We start from the raw sequence: 23,208 nt of genomic DNA, 5'->3' as shown, positions 1-23,208 counted from the left end.
GTCAGGGCCAGAGAAGGTATCTGTGGGGGCTGCGACTTCACCCCCCACAAGTCCGACGAGCTTCCTCTCTCCCACCGAGCACTCCTTTCTTCTTGGAGCTATGCAGTATCTGCTTTCTAAAATGTTTTTTCCATCTGCTTATTTTTAACTCGAAAAACTCCTGTGCATGCTTCAGGAGCCCTTAAGGGGGATGAAGCATTCCAATGCAGGGACACTACCTAGCTTTATTTATTTATTTATTTTATTTATTTATTTATTTGTTTGTTTATTTTGTTTTTTAAGCCACACTTGGTGGTGCTCAGGTGGTTACTCCAGACTCTGCATTTAGGAATCACTCCTGATGGGTTTGGGGGACCATATAGGATGCCAGGGATTGAACTCGGGTTGGTTGAATGTAAAGCAAGCACCCTAACCACTGTATCATCACTTCAGCCCCAAAATGTAATGGAGTAGAAGATTCTTTATACATACATACATACATATATTTACATTATACACACACATATATATGTATATATATATTTGGGAGGGAAACTCTGGCAGAGTTCAGGGGTTATTCCTGACTCTGCATTCAAAAATTACTTCTGGCAGGCTCGAGGGACCATAAGGGATGCTGAGGATCGAACCCAGGAAAGGCCACATGCAAGGCAAGTGCCCTACTCACTGTGTTATCGCTTTGACCTTTATTTTATTTATTTATTTATTTTAGGTGAATTTTGGGCCACACTTGGTGGTGCTCAGGGGTCACTCCAGGCTCTGCATTCAACAATCACTCCTGGCAGACTCCAGGGACCACGTGGGATGCCGAGGATTGAACTCTGGTCCGCTGCATGCAAGGCAAATGCCCTATCCAGTGTTCTGTCGCTCTGGCCCCACTTCTATTTTCTTTTATTTCTTTCTTTCTTTTTTTTTTTTTGGTTTTTGGGCCACACCCTGTGACGCTCAGGGGTTACTCCTGGCTATGCGCTCAGAAGTTGCTCCTGGCAACATATGGGGACCATATGGGACGCCGGGGGATCGAACCGTGGTCCGTCCTAGGCTAGCGCAGGCAAGGCAGGCACCTTACCTCCAGCGCCACCGCCCGGCCCCCTATTTTCTTTTATTTCTATTTAACCATTTTGAGTGGTTTTAGGCTACCCCTGGTGTTGCTCAGGGGTCACTACTGGCATATGCCAGGGACCATGTAGGATATCGGGGATTGAACCTGGGTCAGCTGTGTGCAAAAAAGTGCCCTCCCACTATGATCTGTCTCTATCTCATCTTTTTGAAGTTGTTCACCAGAGCACAGGTGGTGGGCATATGCTCTCTCCTCCAGGAAGTCTGCCTTGCTTTGTTCCTTCTCTGCGTCTCCATAGTTCACTTTTATTCAGTCCCACAATCCTCTCTCTTTTTTGGGGGGGGCACACTGGTAGTGCTTAGGGCTTACTTCTGGCTCTGCACTCAGGAATCACTCCTGGCGGTGCTCGGGGGACCTTATGGGATTCCAAGGATCGAACCTAGGTTGGCCACATACAGGACAGACAGACATTATGTCTTTATCTCCAGACCCAGTACCTGGCCTGGAATAGGAGTGTTTGTTGAGTGAATGCATGTGAGCACCAGAGACTCTCCAAGTAGGAAGCAAGGCATTGAGATGCATGTCCCATCTCATTCATTCATAGAATATTACTTTGCTGAACAGATGGACTTGCAGATGTCCAAGGACATAGAGTCTCCAGAGAGCTGGATAATGAGCACAGAATCAAGGAGCACTCCCAGGGGTAGCCCCCAGCACCCCCCAAAAAGGTCCAGTATAGGAGACTGGAGGGCTAATTTAAGGGCATAAGGCACTTGTTTTGCACACAGCTGACTCAGATTCAAGTCCGGCACCTCATAGGATCCCCTGAGCACCAACCGCCAGGAATGATCTCTGAGCACTGAGCATAGAAATCAGCCCTGAGCACTGGTGGGTGTGGCCCAGACCCCCTCCTAACAGAACCACTAACACATTAAAACCCCCGCCTCGTGGAAGAAATAAAACACAATGAAATGCAATTTAAAAAACGTCTCTGGGGGCCCGGAGAGATAGCACAGCAGCGTTTGCCTTGCAAGCAGCCGATCTAGGACCTAAAGGTGATTGGTTCGAATCCCGGTGTCCCACATGGTCCCCCGTGCCTGCCAGGAGCTATTTCTGAGCAGACAGCCAGGAGTAACCCTGGAGCACCGCCGGGTGTGGCCCAAAAACCAAAACCAAAACCAAAACCAAAACCAAAACAAACAAAAAAAAAACGTCTCTGGGGCCGGCGAGGTGGTGCTAGAGGTAAGGTGTTTGCCTTGCAAGCGTTAACCAAGGAAGGACCGCGGTTCAATCCCCCGGCGTCCCATATGGTCCCCACAAGCCAGGGGCAATTCCTGAGCGCTTAGTCAGGAGTAACCCCTGAGCATCAAACGGGTGTGGCCCGAAAAACCAAAAAAAAAAAAAAAAAGTCTCTAAGTTACTGCCAAGTGTCTTAGGGACCAACACTCAGCCAAGACACAGAACCCCTGAACTTCGTATAAGAGAATCCAGGTTCTGTGTGCAGGGGACCCCAAAATTCAGACATGCTGACTCTGGCCCCAGGATTCCATATGGATCTGTGGCTGTCTGCTCTGAATGGAGTTGAACTTGGGCAGCCTTTGGCAATCAGTAGAGTTCAGCTCCTGGGGCAGTGCTCACCATTGACGAACAGGCTCTCTTCGACCAGGCTATAGCGACCCAAATGCCTGACGCCGTGGGTCAGCTGGTGCAGCTCCCAGTACAGTCGCTCCCGGTCCAGTCCTGGGCCCCGGGGGTCCCGGAGGTATGTACAGAGCATGTCCACACCTGTGGCTGCCCCATTGTCCTCTGGCCTGGAGAGAGAGAGTAGAGAGGGAAGGGACAGAAGGGTGAGCAGAGAAGTGGGGAAAGGAGGGTTTCTCATCCTGGCTCTGCTAACTGGAGTATTTAGGGATTTGGTTTTGAGGCCCCAGGCAGCTCCCTGGAAAGTGAAGTTAGGGCAGAGAAAGGAGCACTGTGACAAGGATCGTTGGAAATGATCACTCTGGACATTTCAGAACTGGGTGCTGAGAGGAGGGAAGGGGAGAGGCATGAAACTCCGTCAGTAATAGTATTGCAAACCATGAAGCTGGAGTGAGAGGTAGAGAGAGAGACACACACAGAGAAAGTGAGAATGAGTAGGCAGGTGTGTCAACTGGCATTGGGAGGGAACGGAGTGTGTGTTTGTGTGTGTGTGTGTGTGTGTGTGTGTGTGTGTAAGAGAGAGAGAGAAGTGACTGCCATTGAAGCAGGCTGGGTTTGTGGGGGAACAGGAGACATACTGGGGACAGAGGCAGCAGGAAATGAATACTGATGAAGAGTTGAGTGTTAGAACGTTGTATAACCAAAACTCAATTAGCAACAACTTTATTTTTTTTTCTGGCTCTGCACTCAGAAATCACTACTGGCAAGCTTGGGGGAACATGGGGGATGCCAGGGATAGAACTTCAGTCCTTCCCAGGTTGGTTGTATACAAGGCAAACACCCTAGAGCTGTGCTATCTCTTTAGCCTCAACAATTTTTAACACTATATCTCATGGTGATTTAGCTTAAAAAACAACTTTTAAAAAATGACCACACCCAGCAGTGCTCTGGGCTGACTCCCTATGCTCAGGGATCATTTCTGGTGATGCTCAAAGAGACTCTATGTCAGGGGTCTCAAACTCGAGGACTGCGGGCTGCAAACGGCCCTCCATACATTTTGTGGCCCTTCCCTAGAGGAATCTTTTTTTGTTTTGTTTTGTTTTGTTTTAGTTGTTTGGGTCACACCCCCAATGTTCAAGGCTTACTACTGACTTTGCACTCAAGGATCACCCCGAATTTGCCTCCTGCGGCCCCCAGGTAAATTGAGTTTGAGACCCCTGCTCTATATGGTGCCAGGGATCAAACCAAAGTCATGGGGCCGGAGCAATGGTGCAAGAGGTAGGGCATTTGCCTTGCAATCACTAACCTAGGACGGACCACGGTTCGATCCCCCAGTGTCCCATATGGTCCCCCAAGCCAGGAGCAATTTCTGAGCACATAGCCAGGAGTAACCCCTGAGTGTCACTGGCTGTGGCCCCAAAACAAACAGACAAACCAAAAAAAAAAAAAAAAAAAACCTAAACCCCAACACACCAAAACCAAAAAAATACACAAAAAACCAAAGTCATCCACGAGCAAGGCAAGCACCTTCTTCACTCTCTGTCTCTGTCTCTGTCTCTCTCTATCTCTCAGATGTTAATGTCAAATGTTTGCCTTTCTCCCATGCAAACAATGACTCTTGACCATTTGCCTCAAGAGTTTGCATCCTGGGGTTGGAAAGAACACATCAGGGAGGGCATTTGTCTTGCAACAAGTCAACCGAGGTTCGATCCCCGGTATCTCATAGGGTTCCCCAAGCACTGCCAGGCGTGATCCCTGAGCACAGAGCTAGGAGGAAGCCCCAAACACTGATGAGTATGCCCCCCCCCCAATAAAACCCCAAACAACAAAAAGTCTAGGTGCAACATGGCTTTAACAAAAGGTCTTACCTGAGGGACACCAGGCGACACTCGGCATAGAAGAAACCCAAGACAGTCCGATGGATCAAGGGTTCGAGCTAGACAAGAGGAATGAGGAGGATGAGCAGGAAGAGGCAGGCTGGCCATGGGGGAGGCACATGGCAGGCCTATTCTCCCAGGACCGGGGTTCATTTCAGCAGTGGGGTTCTCACCAGGCTCTGCAGGACCCTTTCGGTGCTGTTGAATTTGGAGGAGCCGGTGCTCAGATCCACAGAGTAGAGGAGGTTGGAGATCGTGAAGTTGAGGGTGAAAGTCTTCAGGCGGGGTCCGAGAGCTACAAAATGCAGGGGAACACAGAGAGACGGGGAGAGATCTTCATTTGTGGGAGCACTAAGATCTGTCTTTGATTTGCCCCAGTGGCACCCACACTCCTGAGGGGGTCTTCCCATAGGGGAGACTGGGTAGCGCATGAGAGCTGACCCTTCTGTGGTCTAGAGCATGAAGGACGAGGGACCAGACAGGATGGAACAATGGCCCATCCTTGATCTCAACTTGGTGGCATCTTTGCAAATCTGGTGAAGGAGCTAAACCAACCTGGCTCTGCCCACCCCCACTGGTGTGGCTCCTGATTGGTGGAAAATGTGGGTCTTACCCGTGGTGGTTTCCAATTCCACCGTGGATGGAGAAGTAGGCAGGATGGTGGTGGCAGGTTCAGGAGCTATGAAGGGAGGTTAGAAGAGGGGACAAGCTCCAAAGATGAGCAAAAAGTCCCCCGCCCCAGATTCCCCTCTGATGGCTCAACCCAAGACCATCATGCCCGAGTGAAGAGAGAAGGGAGTAGGGGATGGCAGAACCCTCATCCCTGCAGGAATAAATATTTCCAGCTCCTCCCTCCATGCCAGAAGAGAGTAGGTGAGTGGAGTTCACCTGTGCCAGAGAGGCAGAGAACCCTCTCCCTCCTTTCAAGGATATCTCCCATCCCCGCAAATAGCCCTTTCTTTGGTAGAGAGGAGAAAAGCATGTCAGACTGGGACAAAGGTAATTCTGACTTGGGCAGGAAAGACAGAAAGACAGACAGAAATACAGAGACAGAGAGAAGCCACACAAGATACAATACATACTTGTAGGAGGCAACTCTGGACCAAGTTCATTATAACCTGGAGAAAGAGAGAAATTGTTCAACAAGAAAGAGGTGTAGACAGTCCAGAGAGAAGTGAGTGGTTCCACAGATTTAGAACCCCACTGGTGGATTGGAACCATATGGTACAGCAAGGAGGGTGCCTTGTATGAAAGGGAACCCAGCTTCGATCCCTAGGCACCAACTGTGTATGGGTCCAAATATCAAACAAAGAAAAAAATATAGAGAGAGAAAAAAAATAATTCTGGGGCCAGGAAGATGGTTCAATGGGCAGGACACAGACTTTGTATATAGGCCTGGATTAGATCCCCAGCACTGCAAGGTCCAGTAGGCATAGAAGGGAGTGAACTCCCCTCTATTTCCACCCCAGCACAGAGTTAGGAGCAGCTTCTTTTTTTTTCTTTTTGGGGGGAGGCACATCTAGCAATGCTCAGGGCTGACTCCTGGCTCTGCAATCAGGGATTGCAGCCTTGGAGGACTCTTTGGGATGCTGGGAGATTGAACCTGGGCCGGCTGCCTGCAAGGCCAGTGCCCTGCTTGCTGCAGTATTTTGCTTTGGCCCCCCACAGGAACAGCTTCTGAACCCCACTGATATTTTGCTCTATTGGGGTCCTGGTGCTCAGCATCCTGGGGTCCAGAGGCAGGGCTCTGGGGAACTCTCACCGTTAAGGAACAAGCTGTCTTTGTCCAGGGAGTAGGGCCCCAGGCGGGTGATGCCTTCTGTCTGCCAGCTGATCTCATGGAACAGCCGTGCCGCAGGTAAGGGGAGGGCGTGGGGGGCCTGTGCATAGGTACAGACCATATCCACCCCCGTCTTGGCTCCATTCTCCACTGACCTGGGGGTCCAGAAGGCCACTGAGCACGACCCCCACCTACCAGGACTAGATTCCAACTCCGGAAAGGGGCCTCCCATCTCCTCCATCAAAAAGAAGCGCCTCCCTGCCTTGGGCAGAGTTGGGGTGGGGTCTCCCCTGGCTTCCGGGGTGGCATGAACTCACCTCAGAGTAGTGACCCTGCAGCCCTCATAGCGGGCCCCCAGGCTGCTCTTCAGGAGCAATGGGCCGAGCTGCAAGGAGGGAAGGAGGGAAGGGAAGGGTGTGGTGATGAGGGACCCCCAAGTCCTAGGTTTGGTGGGGTGGTGAGCAGGGTAATAGGGCAGTGGGCATGACTGCCCAGGGATAGGGCAACTGGTATGATAGGTGAATTGGTAAGTGGTGGGCATCAAATGGGCATGGCAACCCAAGGGCCAGTCAAGAAGTGCGATAGGCTGGGAGTCCTGTGGGTGTGGCTATGAATGGGCGTGACCATATGGTGGGAGGGGCTTCGAGTGGGCGGGGTGTCAGACAGGCCACTTACCAGATGCTGCAAGACCCTGTCGGTGATGTTGAACTTGGGAGATCCGGGGCGGCTCATATCCAAGGAGTAGCGCAGGTTGTCAATGGTGAAGTTGACAGTGAAGGGCTTCTTGTAGACCTCGCCAGCTGCAGAGGATGAAGAGGGAGCTGGGCTCATGAGGGGATGCCACAGATGGGTGGTGGTGGGGAGGGGTCCCTCCTCCCAGCAGGCTACTGGGAGCTTGTGCCAAAAGCTCTGGCCTGGTGTCAGAACAGGTGTTGAGACTTGGGGAGGGAGGTGTTGGGACAGACGGAAAGGGGAGGCCCCTGCTGACTCTGTGCTCTCTCCTGGCCCCAAGGTGGGGTGGTCTGGGTGGTCCCCAACCTCATGGAGTCCTTGTGCTGAATCACCACCTGGTATCATTCAAGCATTGCCCGGAGCATCGCCCGAGTATTACCTGAGCATTATCTACACATCACCTGTGCATCACCAACCGGCCATCGCCCAATCACTGTCCAAGGATTGCCTGGTCACACCCCACATCACCTGAGCACAGCCTAGGCACCACCTAAATATCACCTATCAGCCTAGTATCATCTGTTCATCACCTGAGTACCACCTGAACATTGCCTGAGTGTTACCTGAGTACTACCTAGCATCACTTGAGTACGCCTGGAGCCATCTGCTAGTCCCTTGACCATTGGAAGGTTTCTTTCCTCACCCTGAAAGATCTTCGCCAGGCTAAGGAACTTTTGGGGTATTTGGGGCTATGTTCACAGCTCACTCAGGGCTAGATGTACTAACTGTCCAGTCAGATGCAGGGCAGCGAGAGAAGATGGATTGGGGGCCCTTCTAGATACTTCCACCACCCCAAAAACCAGGTGATAGGGGGAAAACAAAGCTGCTCAAGCCCAAGGTGGGTGCCCTGGGCTAAGAGGACTCACTGGAAGTTGTTGGCACGGCAGCCCTGAAGGAATAACCTGTAGAGAAAAGGTGGGATTAGTGGGGGTTTTTGCAAGCAGACTTCGGGACTGGCTTGGGCAGGGCACAGGAGAGATGGGATGGGGGAGCATGTGGCCTTGGAAAGAAGGCAGCTGAACCCCCTGAATTGGTCCTTACCTGTGAGGATGGAACCTAGATGCATCCTAGCTTCCTCAAGGTGGAACTTTCTCCCCTGCCCACACTCACCATTCACACAAAGGCTCTTCCTGTCCAGGGCAAAGGGGCCTAGCTGGTTGACGCCCCGCAAAAGTCTGCTCAGCTCCCAGTACAGCTGTTCCCTGTCCAGTGGGGTGCCAGTGGGGTTCGAGGAATAGGTACAGAGCAGATCCACGCCCGTTGCGCCACCCCCCAGCTCACGCCTGAGGATGGAAGCATAGGGTAGGAGAGAGATGAAGTATCCTGGCCTTGTCCTCAGGGTAAATGCAGGGAGCAGGACAAGAGAGGCTGAAGGCCTTGGCTCTGCCTCTACTTTTGCCTCCAGTGTCATCCAAAGAGGGTAGGAAATGGAATATTTGCTTGTTTGGGGAACACACCCGGTGATGCTCAGGGCTGATTCCTGGGTCTGAGCTCAGGAAGGACTCCTGTGGGGCTCAGAGAGCCAGAGGGTTGCTGGGGATTGAATCCAGGTTAGTCCCATGCTGAGTTAAATGCCTTACCTGCTGTTTTATCTCTCTGGCTCCCAAGAAATGAAATTTATTTATTTAGGTTTTGGGGCCACACCCAGCAATGCTTAGGGCTTACTCCAGGCTCTGTGCTCAGGAATTACTCGTGGTGGTGCTCAGGGGCTTTTAGGGGGTGCTAGGGATCAAACTCTGGTTGGCCACCTGCAAGGCAAACACCCTTCCCGATGTTCTATGGCTCTGCCCTCCAAAATAGAAATTTGTTCTTGGTTTTTGGGCCACAACAGGTGATGCTCAGGGGTTACCCCAGGTTTTGTGCTCAGAATTTACTCTTGGAAGGCTCGAAGGACCCTATGGAATGCCGAGTATCAAACCTAGGTTGGCCAAGTGCAAGGCAAACACAAAATCCACTGTACTTTTGCTCTGGACCCCAGAGAAATAAAAACATTTTTTTAATTTTGTGGCCACACCTGGTGGCACTCAGGGGCTACTCCTGGCTCTGTGCTCAGCAATCATTCCTGGCAGGCTTGGGGGCCCATGTGGGATGTCAGGAATCGAACTTGGGCCCATCCCAGGTTGGCCGCGTGCAAGGTAAATGCCCTACCACTGTGCTATCACTCCAGCCCTGAGAAATAAAAATTTAAAGACAAATAAATGCAGAGATTCTTTGAGATAGGATAGTGGGGTCCCATAGACCCCAGTTCCAGTCCCTGGTACCATCTAGGAGTGATCCCTGAGTACAGAGTCAAGAGAAAGCCTTAAGCATCGCCAAGTGTGGCCCAACAACTTGGCCCCTCAAAAAGAAATGGCCAGAAGCCACCTAGGTGCTGAGCCCTCCCAGCTTGTCCAGGAGCATCTACTGGACCCCTGAACCCCCCCTTTTATGTGCATTTTGGGGTGTTTTACCTGAGTGAGTCCAATCTGCAGCCAGTGACAAAGTGACCAATAGTGGTTTTCGTGAGTAGAGGGCTGAGCTGGGGTGGGGTGAGAAAAAGAAGAAATAAAAAGCAGTTTTACAGGTGTGTGTGTGTGTGTGTGTGTGTGTGTGTGTGTGTGTGTGTGTGTGTGTGTGTGTGTGTGTGTGGTTTTGGGGGATGGCAGCTGGTGTCATAGAGGGTGGTGCTCACCCGGTGCTGGAGGATCCGTTCGGTGGTATTGAACTTCAGGGAGCCTGGGCGCCTCATGTCTTTGATGTAGCGCATGTTGGTGATGGTGAAGTTCAGGGTGAAGGATGCCAAGGTGAGAATGGGGGCTGCCAGGGGGAAGGTGGGGAGCAGGTAAGGCATCAGGGAATTAGAAGTGGGGGTCAAGGGCCCGGAGAGATAGCACAGCAGTGTTTGCCTTGCAAGCAGCCGATTCAGGACCAAAGGTGGTTGGTTCGAATCCCGGTGTCCCATATGGTCCCCCGTGCCTGCCAGGAGCTATTTCTGAGCAGACAGCCAGGAGTAACCCGTGAGCATTGCCGGGTGTGGCCCAAAAACCACAAAAAAAAAAAAAAAGAAGTGGGGGTCAAGGGGTGGAGTGACTTGGGAGACTCAACTGGAGACTTGGCCAAGAGAGTCCAAATTAATCGGCGAGATGGCACCAGGCTGAAGGCACCTGCCTTGCATCTGGCTGGATCCTGGGCCTCCCATAGGGTCCCCTGAGCATGGCCAGGAATAAGCCCTGAGCACTGAGGCAGGAGAAATCCCTGAGCACTGCTGAGTATGGTCCCCAAAACAAAGATGAAAGGAGGGATGGGCTAAGGGGAAGTTTTTGATGTTTTGTTTTGAGGTCCCATCTGATGGTGCTCAGGACTGATTCCTGGCTCTGTACTCAGGACTCAGGGGAGCTTGCTGGGGATCAAACTTGGGTGGGCCGTTTGCAAGGCAAATGCCCTTCCTGCTGTGCTGTCACCCCAGCCTTCAGTGCAGGTCTTTTTTTTTTTTTTTTTTTTTTTTTTTGGTTTTTGGGCCACACTTGGTGATGCTCAGGGGTTACTCCTGGTTATGCACTCAGAAATTGCTGCTGGCTTGAGGGACCATATGGGATGCCAGTGATCGAACCCAAGTCTGTCCTGGGCAGCCATGTGCAATGCAAATGCTTTACCACTGTGCTATCACTCCAGCCCCCTAAGTGTAGGTCTTGAATGTGGTGACCCCTTGGTTATATCTTGGGGTTCCTTTCTTGACTCTGCCTGATGCTGCCTTTACCTTCACACACTGAGCTGGGAACAGCCCTAGGAATCCTCTGAGTGTGCCCCCCCCCCAAACCTGAACAATATCTGTACATCCATAAATGCACTGAGTGCTACCGTGGCAGAGGGATGGTGCCATAAGGTGTCCTCAGTACTCACTCGTGGAGGTGGTGGTTGAGAGCACTTGGGTGTAACCTGCAGAGAGGGAAAGACAATTAGAAAAGGGAGCAAATAATAGCAGGGAGGGTGCTTGTCTTGCAAGTGGTGGACACAGGTTCAGTCAATCCGAGCATCCCATAGCTGGGTCCCCCAAACTGAGCCAGGAGTGATCCCTGAGTGCAGAGCCAGGAGTCAGCCCTGAGCACTGCCAGGTGTGATAGCAAAACAAGAAATAAAGGGGATAAGGAAAGAACTTAAAATTAAAAAAAAATTGTCACACCCAATAATGCTCAGGTGTTACTCTTGACTCTATGCTCAGGAATCACTCCTGGTGGACTATGAGATGCCAGGAATCAAGCCCAGGTCTGCCATGTGCAAGGCCAAGGCCCTCCCTGCTGTCCTATTGCTCTGGTCCAAGGAGCACTTTGAGGAACCAGCGGACATTGCATCTCAATTTCTCAGGGCTGGAGCAATAGCACAGCAGTAAGCCTTGCATAAAACTGACCCAGGTTCAACTCCTGGCATCCTCTATGGTCCCCTGAGCCTGCCAGCAGTAATTTCTGAGCACAGAGCCAGGAGTAACCCCTGAGTGCCGCTGGGTGTGACCCAAAAACTTAAAAAAAAAAGATGCTTGACTGTGTGTGCTGAGAGAGAAAACAGAATGGGGTCATGAGGGATGCCAAGCACACTGAGACACCCCCAAGACCTGACTACAAACCTCAGAACATATAGGGGGCAAGTAATCTCTGCAGAAAGACACCCTCATACCCCAACATTGTACCCTTGTCATGCCAAAATAGACAGTCAAAGAAACAACAAACAGGGAGGAAACACCCCCAAAATTGGGGCTTCACATCTTACATCCTTGTAAGGATTATGCACACGGTGCGGGTGGGGGTCCCTATCTCTGGGGTCTACCTAATGGGTTGTCTCCATGGCCCCAAGACTGGAGGTGAGAGGAGGGTAGGGGCTCTGGGCTGGACTCTACACCCTTTTGAGGGCTCCTGACTGGATGCAGGAAAGGGAGGAATGCATGTTGCCACCCCCCAGTCCAGTGGTCCTCAAACTGGCCCGTGGGCCACATATTGTATTTGTATCTGTTTTGTTTCTTCATTGCAAAATAAGATCTATGCAGTGTGCATAAGAATTCGTTCATAAGTTTTGTTTTTACTATAGTCAGACCCTCCCATGGTCTGAGGGACAGTGAACTGGCCCCCTGTTTAAAAAGTTTGAGGACCCCTGCCCCAGTCCCTCACCGCTGAGGGCCAGGCTGTCCGGGTCTAGGGTGTAGGGGCCCAGCTGGGTTGCGTCCCCCATCAGTTGCCTCAGCTCCTGGTACAGCCGCTCAGGGTCCAGTGCAGGGCCTGTGGAGCCAGTGTGGCGGGTACAAACCAGGTCCACGGCTGTGGCGGTTCTGTGTCTCTCAGGCCTAGGGAGTAAAGACATGCATGGGGGCCTGGGGAAACTGGAGATCACTGGCTGGGTTAAGGAGGAAAGGGCTAGAGAGAATGGAAGGTTAGAGAGAGCAGAGGCCAGGCCCCCACCAAGCCTCCTTCCTTCTTTCCTTCTTTTCCTTCCTTCCTACCTTCCTTCCTTCTTTCCTTCCTTCCTTCTATCCTTCCTTCTTCCTTTTGTCCATCACTTCCTCCCTTCCCTTTCTTTCTCCCTCTCTTCCTTCTTTCCTTCTCCTCCCTTCCTTGTCTCCTTCCTTCTTTCTCTCCTTTCCTTCCTTCCTTCCTTCCTTCCTTCCTTCCTTCCTTCCTTCCTTCCTTCCTTCCTTCCTTCCTTCCTTCCTCCCTCCCTTCCTTCCTTCCTTCCTTCCTTTTTCCCTTTGTGTCCATCACTTCCTCCCTTTCCTTTTCCCCTCTCTTCCTTTTTCCTTCTCCTCCCTTTCTTGTCTCCTTCCTTCTTTCTCTACTTTCCTTCCTTCCTCCCTCCCTCCCTTCCTTCCTTCCTTCCTTCCTTCCTTCCTTCCTTCCTTCCTTCCTTCCTTCCTTCCTTCCTACCTTCCTTCCTTCCCTCCCTCCCTTCCTCCTTTCACTCTTCCCCCTTTCCTTTCCTTTCTTCCTTTCTCTCCTTCTCATTTTCCTTCCCTCTCTTCTTTTCCTTTTTCCTTTCTTCCTTTCCTTTCTTTCGTTTTCTTTTAATTTTTTTGGAAGCATTCAGCAGTGCTCAGGGCTTACTCCAGACTCCATTCTCAGGAGACTTTACAGGGTTCTGTGCCCTCCCCACTGTCCCATCACTCAGACTCAGGTTGGCTTTTATTTTTCTCAGTGCCCATTTCTGCAGAGCATGCGCTTGGCTTCAGCTCTGGTTCAACCCAAGACACTGAGGTGAGCAAGGCCTGGTGCAGGATGGATGAGGGACCAGGCTGGTCTCTCAGTATCCAGGCTTTAGTTTCCATTATCTTGGTCATTCCCAGTCAATGTGGTGATATTCAGACCTTGGGTCTGCGAATACCACCCTCCCCAGTTCCAAAGACTCACCTGAGCAGGGCCAGGTGACAGTTGGAATACAGAGGGGCCACACTGGTGTTTTGGAACAATGGTCTGAGCTGCAGTGGGACAGGAGAGAGAAAGAGATGCATGGAGGGGGGCGGGCCTGGTCTCAGAAGGGAATCAAGCATGGTGAGGTGAGAGGGACCTGGCAGAGGGGAAAGCAGTAGCCAGTGGCAACCAGGCCAAGGCAAGTCCCCACCCTTACCAGAAACTGCAGAACTGTTTCTGTGGTGTTAAACTTCAGGGACCCTGGGGGTTCCATGTCCTCAGTATAGCGGAGATTGGTGAGGGTGAAGTTGAGGGTGATGAAGGCTAGGGATGGTGCTGAAACTGCAAGGAGAGGAGGGGGAAGAGAGGTCTTGATGACTTGGGGATCCTGGGGACCCCAGAGGGACCATCTTGGAGGCTGAAGGGCCAGAATCAAGGGTGCCTTGTTGGTAGATCAGTGCCCCCCTGGAGACCAAAAAAGAAACTTGCCACTTGCTCTGATTTCAGTTCAAATGTTTCCCTTCCTCCCAGCATCCTTCAAACACTAACCATCCCTCCAAGCACTCAACCAACATGGTGGCAGACAATGTTGACTTCATGCTCGCTGCCTTGCTACTACATCATCCTCAATCTGCTCCCAAGCCCTTCCTCTCCTGCACAGCTACAGAGCTCTCTTGGCTGTCTTCTCTCCTTGAGAAAACTTGGGAAGAAAGTGATATACTCACTGCTGGGGGCAGGGCTTGAAATTCTGTGGGTATAACCTGCAGAGAGAGAGGATGAGGCACTGGAGAGGGGATTTTGGAGTGCACTGGGGAGAAGCATGTGGACTCAGAGCACAGCCTTGCCAAGGTAGTCTCTCATGGCTTACCATGGATATAGACACTGTTGGGGTCCAGGCTATATGGGCCCAACTCTGAGAGCCCATCTGTCTGCTGACTCACTTCCAAGTACAGCCGCTCCCGGTCCAACTCTGGGACCGCAGGGTCAGTGCGGCGGGTGCAGACCAGGTCCACATGTGTGGCTGCTGCATTTCTCTCAGGTCTAAGGGAGGAAAGATGGTGGCAAACATGAGTTGCCTCCTGCCAAGAGTCCTTGAGAACATCATGGTGGTACCATGGGAGAAATCCTGGACCACATGTGGGCTCTTGTAGATGGCAGCTTGGAGGCCAGGTGGAAACTAGCCACCTGCAAACAGTTCCTTTGCAGGCCACCTTCTGGGTGCCCAGCCTCCTGTCCCTGTATCCCTCAGACCTTTATTATCCATTCTCTGCCTAGCAGCCAATTTCCACTCCACATGAAGATTTTTGCCACTGTGACATTGGCTAAAACCCTCCCTGAACACCAGAATGCCAATGCCCAGCTTACTTTCCTCTTCCTCCTTCCTTCTGTGAATAAGAGGAAATAAAAAAGGAAGGGGCGGGCCCAGAGAGATAGCACAGCAGTGTTTGCCTTGCAAGCAGCTGATCCAGGACCAAAGGTGGTTGGTTCGAATCCCGGTGTCCCATATGGTCCCCCGTGCCTGCCAGGAGCTATTTCTGAGCAGACAGCCAGGAGTAACCCCTGAGCACCACCGGGTGTGACCCAAAAAACAAACAAACAAACAAAAAAAAAAAAAAAAAAAAAGGAAGGGGCCAGAAAAGAAATCCTCTGATTGGCTTTTATTTTCATATACTATCCTATCAGCCAACAGGCCAGCCTCTGGTTGGTCTTTATTTACATATACCATCCTATTGGTTAATAGAATGTAAATAAAGGATAAGTAAAGACAACCTCTGATTGCCCTTTATTTACATATGCTGTTTTATTAACAATAGGGTAGCATATACACATAAAGGCTCTATATAAAGACCAATCAGAGATCAATCTCATTTGAATAAGGCTTATGTGTTGTACTCTCTCACAAACACTTTTTTATTTTGTTTTCTGGGTCACACTTAGTGGTATTCAGGGATTACTCCTGGCAGACTCAGGGGACCATATGGGATGCCAGAGATGGACCCAGGTAGGCTGCATGCAAGGCAAAAACCTTACACGCTGTGCTATCACCACAGTCCTTCTTGACACTTTATGACTTTGGCTTGGCAGTGGGTGTCAGAATTTGAACCCAGGACCTCATCTGGCAAGGCAAGTGTGATTCCCTACTTTCTTTTTGGGGGTGTAGTTTGAGTTTTGGAGGTCATACCCTTTCGTGTTCTGGGAAACACGTGGAGCTAGGAATCCACCAGCGTTGACCACATGCAAGGCAAATGTCTTAACCCCTGCACTATCTCTTTGGCCCGGTTCATCCCTTTGAGTCATTAAGCCTGGCTGTATCCTTCCTAGCAGACATTAGACAAGAAACCAGAGGCTTAGAAAATGATTCAGGGCAGAGGCCTGGGTTCCCTGAATCCCCTAGGGAGCTGGAAAGGGCAGGACTCAGGTTAATAAAAGCATCTCCCCAGGGTCTGGACAGACAGCACAGCTGTAGGTCATTTGCCCTGCACCGGGCCAACTGGGACAGACCCAGGTTCGATTCCCAGCATCCCACATTGTCCCCTGAGCCTGCCAGGAGCTATTTCTGAGTGCAGAGCCAGGATTAACCCTTGAGCACCACTGGGTGTGGCCCCAAATAAACAAATGAGTGAATGAATAAACTAATTTCCTTAAAAAAAAAAAAAAGCATCTCCCCATACCCTCCCTCCTCAGGCCACCTGCCTTCTCTGCATGTCTTACCGGAGGGAGGTTAGTCTGCACTCAGCATACAGGAGGCCCACGCTGGTGTTCTCCAGTACGGACCGAAGCTGTGGAAGAAGAAAGAGGAAGAAGAAAGGAGAAGAAAGGAGGAAGGAGTGGAGGTAGGAGAGAAGGAGGAAGGGGAGGAGGTAGAGGAGGAGGAAGAGAAAGAAGAAGAAGGAAGAGGAGGAGAAGGAGTAAAAGGAGGAGGGGGATAAGTAGGAAGAAGAGGAGGAAGGAAGATGAGAAGGACGATAGGAAGGAAGAAAAGGAGGAGGAGGAGGAAGAGCTGATGAGAAGGACAGATGGGAAATAGGGGCGGGGCTGATGGGACACACCAAGTGGGAGGTGTGAGCTGGTCTTTCAGGAAGAAGGAAGATGCTGCTGGGGTCTAGAGGGGTTCAGGGGGCCCTTACCAGACTTTGCAGGACCTTCTCCACTTGGCTGAACTTGGCTGACCTGGGATGGTTCAGGTCATTGGTGTAGCGCAGATTGGTGATGGTGAAATTGAAGGTGAATAGTGCCAGGACAGGAGCAGAGACTGGAGAGGGGTTAAAAGATACTGTAGAAGTGGGGAGTGTATGTATAGGGGTGGAGAGCTATATTTAGGGCACCTCACTTGCGTCCCTTCAGTTGTGATTCCCTGAGCAATGAGCCAGGAGTCAACCCTGCCAGGTGTAACCCCCCAGAATTCAACACAAAAAAGAGAAAGAAAATCCATGTAAACAGATGACAAAACTGGGGTTGCCATAGGGGGTGGGAAGAAAGGAAGTCAAAAGGTGGTGGAAAAATGGGGTCCCCAGACAGAGGTAGAGATACTGCTACTTAGGTAAACATGTTAGACATGTTAATATTTATTTTGAAGACATATGGCAAAATTCCCTTAAAACAGGTTGTAAAAGCACTCTCACCTAAAAGGAAAAGAAAAAGCAAAAAGTGTCTGCCCCAAAGGTTTTTGGGGTGTGGGAAGGAAACTGGGGACATGGGAAGAGGGAAGTGGGCATTGGTGAAGGAACATTTTATGCCTAAAACTCAGTCATGAATAAATTTGTAATTCATGCTGATTCAATAAAAATAAAATAGTAGGAAAAAGAAACAAAACACTCAATGGGGGTAGTGTGTGTGTGTGTGTGTGTGTGTGTGTGTGTGTGTGTGTGTGTGTGTGTGTGTGTGTGTGTGAAAAGTCAAATGACTATAGATGCCAGGACCTGGTTTGAGGCTATGTAGCTGCCCAGCACCAATGGACCAGTGGGGTGAGTGGTGGACCCCAGGAACTTTCTACACTAGTAGGGACCCAGCACTGGTGGGAGAAGGCCCCAAAAAAAGAAAGAAAGACAATTCTTTAGTCTCAAAAAAAAATAGGGGCTCCTTTATTACATCGTATTGTTTATGTGTACAGTCAGTGTTGGGGCCTGGGTTCTGTGATTCTCATGTTCACGTTCATTCATGCTCATTTTCATGTTCATTTACATGTTCACGTTTGTGAGCCCTGTGATTCTCGTGGGGCGAAACGCACAGCTCGGTGTAGGGACATCGAGGCCCCTGCTCTGTGGGGCCACACCACGGATCAAATGAGAGAAAGAGCTAAAGGCATCTGCCTGCTCTAGTCTCTCCTGGTTTCTCCAAATCTGGGCAGTTCCCTGGATCAAAACGGAGGAGAGACGCTGCCACATTCTGCTCACAAGCAGTAGGCCGGAGCCCTTATGAGCTTCTAGAAATTGCCATATGCAACAAACAACCCTTGTGCCGGTTTTGTTTGTTTGTTTGTTTGTTTGAGTTTTGGGGCCACACCTGCTGTGTCAGGGCTAACTTTAGGGCAGTGCTGGGGGGAATCCTATGTGATGGCAGAAATCGAGTTGGGTTGGCCAACATGCCAGCAAGCCCTCACCCCATCTTTTCCTCTCTGGCTCACATGCAACATGCTTTAAAATGCTGCAAACAGGGCCCGGAGAGATAGCACAGCGGCGTTTGCCTTGCAAGCAGCCAATCCAGGACCAAAGGTGGTTGGTTCGAATCCCGGTGTCCCATATGGTCCCCCGTGCCTGCCAGGAGCTATTTCTGAGCAGACAGCCAGGAGTAACCCCTGCGCAACGCCGGGTGTGGCCCAAAAACAAACAAAAAAAATGCTGCAAACAAACAAGCAAAAAACAAAACAAAACAAAAAGCCAAACAATCCTTATCTGTATTTCACTATGATTGTTGGACTCTATAGAGTTCTTAAAATTCCAAAAAAAAAGCATTGTTTATTTATGTATTTATTTATTTGTTGTTTGGGGGGGGCTCATACCCAGTGATGCTCAGGTTTTACTCCTGGCTCTGCACTCAGGAATCACTCCTGGTGGTTGCTCAGGGAATCATATGGGAATGGAACCCTGGTGGGTTTCATGCAAGGCTATTGTACTATCGCAGGGGCCCCTAAAAGCATTCTGAGATGCCCACACATCTTCTCCCCCCCCCCCCCACTCTATGACTCTGTCCTAAATATCCTTCCAAAATCAACTGTGGGAAAACTAGCTTTTTGGATAAACTGAGGGAAAGCCATCTTTTTTCAAAAAAATTTTTTTTGCCCTTATCTGATGGGTCTTGATACCTCTCCAATTAGAGGTTGGCCTTTAGCTATCCTTTATTTACATCCTATTACCCAATAGGATGACATATGCAAATAAGGACCAATTAGAGGCTGGCCTGTTAGCTGATAGAATAGCATATGCAAATAAAGGCCAATCAGAGGTCTTGCTTATCTGGCCCTTCCCTCTTTATTTCCTCCTATCAGAGGAGGAAAGAGGAGGAGAGAATTAAGCAGAGATCAGCTATTTGTTGGCTCTGGGCTTGGGGGAGGGTGTGGAAATAAGGGTGTAAATGGGGGAAACTTGTTTCAAATGATACCAGAGAGCTCTGAGTACTGTAACAGGGATTGAAAATTCTCATGACCAGTCTAACTCATGGGGCTGGTACCAACAGGTCTCTCCTTCCCTCTGACAGAAACTTTGTACCTGGAGAGCTGAAGAGAGAAGTTGACGTTGCTGTAGAAAAAGTGGCTTCCATAGAATCTGGAAGGAAGGGGGTAATTTATTGAATTTGGAGAGGAAACAACTTATCTTTTTATCCCCTATTAATGTGTTCATTTTCATCTTTTTGCTAATTTGTTTGTTTGTTTGTTTAGGATACATACCTGGCAGTACTCAGGGGTTATTCCTGGCTCTGTAGTCAGAAATCATTCCTGACAGGCTTGGGGAACCCGATGGGATGCTGGGGTTTAAACTCAGGTGGGCTGCATGTAAGGCAAATGCCCTACCAGCTATGCTATCACTCTGGCTCCTCATTTTCATCTTATTTAATCTACAACCCTGCTCATAATAGGGTTCCAAGCATATCCTCTCCAATAACACCCTGACACTTTCCTCCACCATTATTTCTGGGTTCCCACTCCTCGGTTTGCTCAGTTCTGTGGAACTAGAGATTTTAGGCAGAGGAAACAGGTGGGCAGATCTGGAGATTTCATTTGTTCATTTTGGGGCCAGATCCAGCAGTGCCCAGGGCTTACTCCTAGATTTGTGCTCAGGGATCACTCCTTGCAGGGGGAATACTGGGGATCAAACTGAGTCTATCATGTGGCAGGCAAATGTCCTCCCTGCCTGGGAAGTTTTTTAAAAAAATATTATACACCATGGTTAAAACGTTGTTCATATTTTTCTCATTTTTTTCACAATTGCAAAATTATTCATGATTGAGTTTGTCATACAATGTCTATTACCTTCCACCAGTGCATATTTACTGCCACCAATATCCCCATTTTCCTTCCTGCCCTCCCCCTGCCTGACACTGAGGTACCTTTCTCTCTCTCTCTCTCTCTCTCTCTCTCTGTCTCTCTCGCGCTGTCTCTCTCTCTCTCTCTCTCTGTCTCTCTCTCTCTTCCTTTTTCTTTTCTTTTAGACACTGTGGTTTGAAATATTACTGCTGAATTGAAATATCATGCATATCACTTTCCCTCCTTTCAGCACCCAGTTCTTGTTCAGAGTATTTCCAATGATGATTGTCATGGTGGTCCCTTCTCTGCCTTAATGCAATCTTCTGCCCTTTGTGACAAACTTCCTATCATGAACTGAACCTCCTGATCCTTGTCTCTATTGTCTCTGGATATTGTTAGTATATTATCTTTTTTATTTCCCACAAATGGGCACAATTATCCTATGTCTATTCCTCCCCATCTGACCTCATTTTGCTCAGCATAATATTCTTCACCTCCACCCATGTATAAGTTGGGAACTTTTTTACCACCATGCCTGTGGGGGATGTAAAAGGGCACCCATGTGGAGGAAGGAGAATCAAGAAACTTAGGGGGTGCCTAAGATACAGAGAATCCAGGGAGCCCTGAAAACATCAATGGACTCACGTTTTGGGGAGGTGGTCCAGGGGTTCTGGTTAACTTCCAGGCTGAAACCTGGAAGGCATGAAGGGCAAAGAAGATGGTGAGAAGCAACGAGGGAAAAAGAACAAAGGGCAGTGAACACTCTCAGGAGTGCAAAGAGACACCCCCAAGTAGAAAGCCCCATGGCTCTCACCATCCACCACGAGGCTGTCTTGCTGCAGCGTGTAGGGTCCGAGCTGGGAGAAGCCTTGTGTCTGGTCCCTCAGCTCTCCATACAGCTGCTTCCGATCCAGTCCTGCACCTGTCGGGTCCTGGCTGTATGCACAGACCAAGTCCATGCCCGTGGCCACCCCATTGTTCATGGACCTGAGAGGGTCGATACAAGATTCAGGGGATAGACTCAGAAGATTTTGCTTGACTCTCAAAGACAGCCAGACACAAGAACAGACATTCTCCTAGCTGCAGAGACTTTGGGTGAATAAATACTGGGTCCAAATGAACAAGGTGCATGGAACAAGGAGAAGGAAGAAGGAATTAAAGAGGAGGAATCCAGGCACCAGGACACACCAAAAATGGGGGGTGGTTGTGGAAAGGGATTTAAAAGGAGTGCCACAGAATTCCTGCTCTGCAGAGGATGGGAGGGCAGGTAGGATGGGAAATCCCAAAGACTGGGGAGCAGGGTGGCCGATTTGTACAAGTGTCCCCATTCTCTTCACCTGAGTTGGGTCAGTCTGCAGCCATAGAAGCGGGGTCCTACACTGGTGTTCTGGAACAGGGGCTGGAGCTGTAAAGGAGAATATTAAACATGAGATAATCTTACTTCTATGTGGTATTTAGAATAAGGGCATGAAGGAATGCAATGGTTTGAAGGGGGGATACCTAGATTGCCCTTGGACTATAGGGAGAGGAAAAATAGACATAGAGTGGAGGGGCCGAAGAGATAGCACAGCAGTAGGGCATTTGCCTTGCATGTGGCCGAACTGGCAGGAACCTGGTTCAATTCCCGGCATCCCATATGGGCCCGAAGCCTGCCAGAGGCAATTTCTGAGTGCAGAGCCAGGAGTAACCCCTGAGCACCACTGGGTATGGCCCCCAAACCAATCAATCAATCAATAAATAAATAATAAAGTTAAAAAAAGAAATAGAGTGGAGGGGAGGGGAGAAAGATGAGAAGTAATGGGGGGCTAGGGTCAAGGAGGGTCAGGCACATGGGTGGTGTTAAGGAAGGACAGAGCTAAATATTCAAACCACGGAGTCAGCAACACTGAAACTATGAGACCCAAACTTTGAATAACTGGACTTAAAAAGGTGCATGTCAAGATGGCAGGCGGTGGAAGGGAGTCAATGGGAGGGAACCTGGGAGCACTGTTGAGAGGAAATTGACATTGGAGCTGGAATCTATGCTGGAACATTGCTTATCTAAACTCAACTATGAATGAGTTTGTAAATCACAAGGCATTGATTAAAAATGTATGTTCAGAGGATTGTGAGGTGGGTGATGTTGCCCTCGGTGGACAGGGATAGTATTCATAGGGATAAAGGTGAAGTGGACATATCAGATTGTAGAAGCCCATAGGGGCAAGGTGGACGGGACTTAGCTATAGTTTGTATTCATGGGGACAAAGGTGCAGTAGGTGGTGTCAGTTTGAAGGAACCAATAGAGCTGAGGTGGGCAGGACTTAATCAACAGTGGGTGTGACTTATAGACATGGGGACAAAGGTAGAGTGGGTGGTGCCAGTTTGCAGGAGTCTATAGAGGTGAGGTAGGTGGGGCATATCCATAGTAGGGCTTATCCATGTAGTCATGGGGTCAAAGTGGAGTGGGTGGGGTCAATTTGCAGGAGCCTATAGAGATGAGGTGGGCGGGTTCTCACCAGTTGCTGCAGGATTTGATCTGTGTTGTTGAATAATCTGGACTGCGACTGATCCATGTCCTTCACGTAGCGCAGGTTGGTAATGGTGAAGTTGAGGGTGAAAGGCATCAGGACATGGCTAGGAGCTGCTGGTAGGGTTGGGGGTGGCAGAGAAGGGTCCAGTTATCTCATCCTGTGCTCAGAGGGCCTTAGGGGGTAGCCCACATACCTGTGCACAAGCTTGAAGAAGTGGGGTGGGGGGAATCTTCCAAACATTGCCTACCTGGTTTGGTAGAGAAGATGGTTGGCATCCCCGAGGGAGCCGTGACTGCTAGGGAACCTGGAGAAAAATCAATCCTGAGATTTGGGAGTAAGCCTTGAGGCCATGCCTGGGGATGTTGTAGGTTTATTTTCCTGGGATTAACACGGGGCAGGTGTGGTAGTGGGGGTAGGATGGGGAGAGTCATCAGGAACTTTGCTCTCCAGTTCCTAAGTCAAGATTTTTGAGGTTGGAGAGATTGACGGAGCCTCGGGGGTGCACTCACTTCCAATCGTGGTGGTCACGGTGGGGTGGGTGAAACCTATAGAGGGATAGAAAAAAAGGAGAAGAGGGAGAGTGAGTGGATCATGACAAGGTGGAGAGAACATAAGAGCATCACATAAAGGAGAAATCTCATGACCCCATTGTGAGCCCCTCACCATTGATGTACAGACTGTCCCGGTCCAATGTGTAGGGTCCCAGCTGCCTGACTCCCCCCATTTGCTGGCTCAGCTCCCAGTATAGCCGCTTCCGGTCCAGTGCTATGCCCGATGGCCCAGGCA

This window comes from Suncus etruscus, chromosome 15 (assembly GCF_024139225.1).
Source record: "Suncus etruscus isolate mSunEtr1 chromosome 15, mSunEtr1.pri.cur, whole genome shotgun sequence".
Taxonomy (NCBI): domain Eukaryota; kingdom Metazoa; phylum Chordata; class Mammalia; order Eulipotyphla; family Soricidae; genus Suncus; species Suncus etruscus.
Note: the sequence above shows the minus strand (reverse complement) of the source record.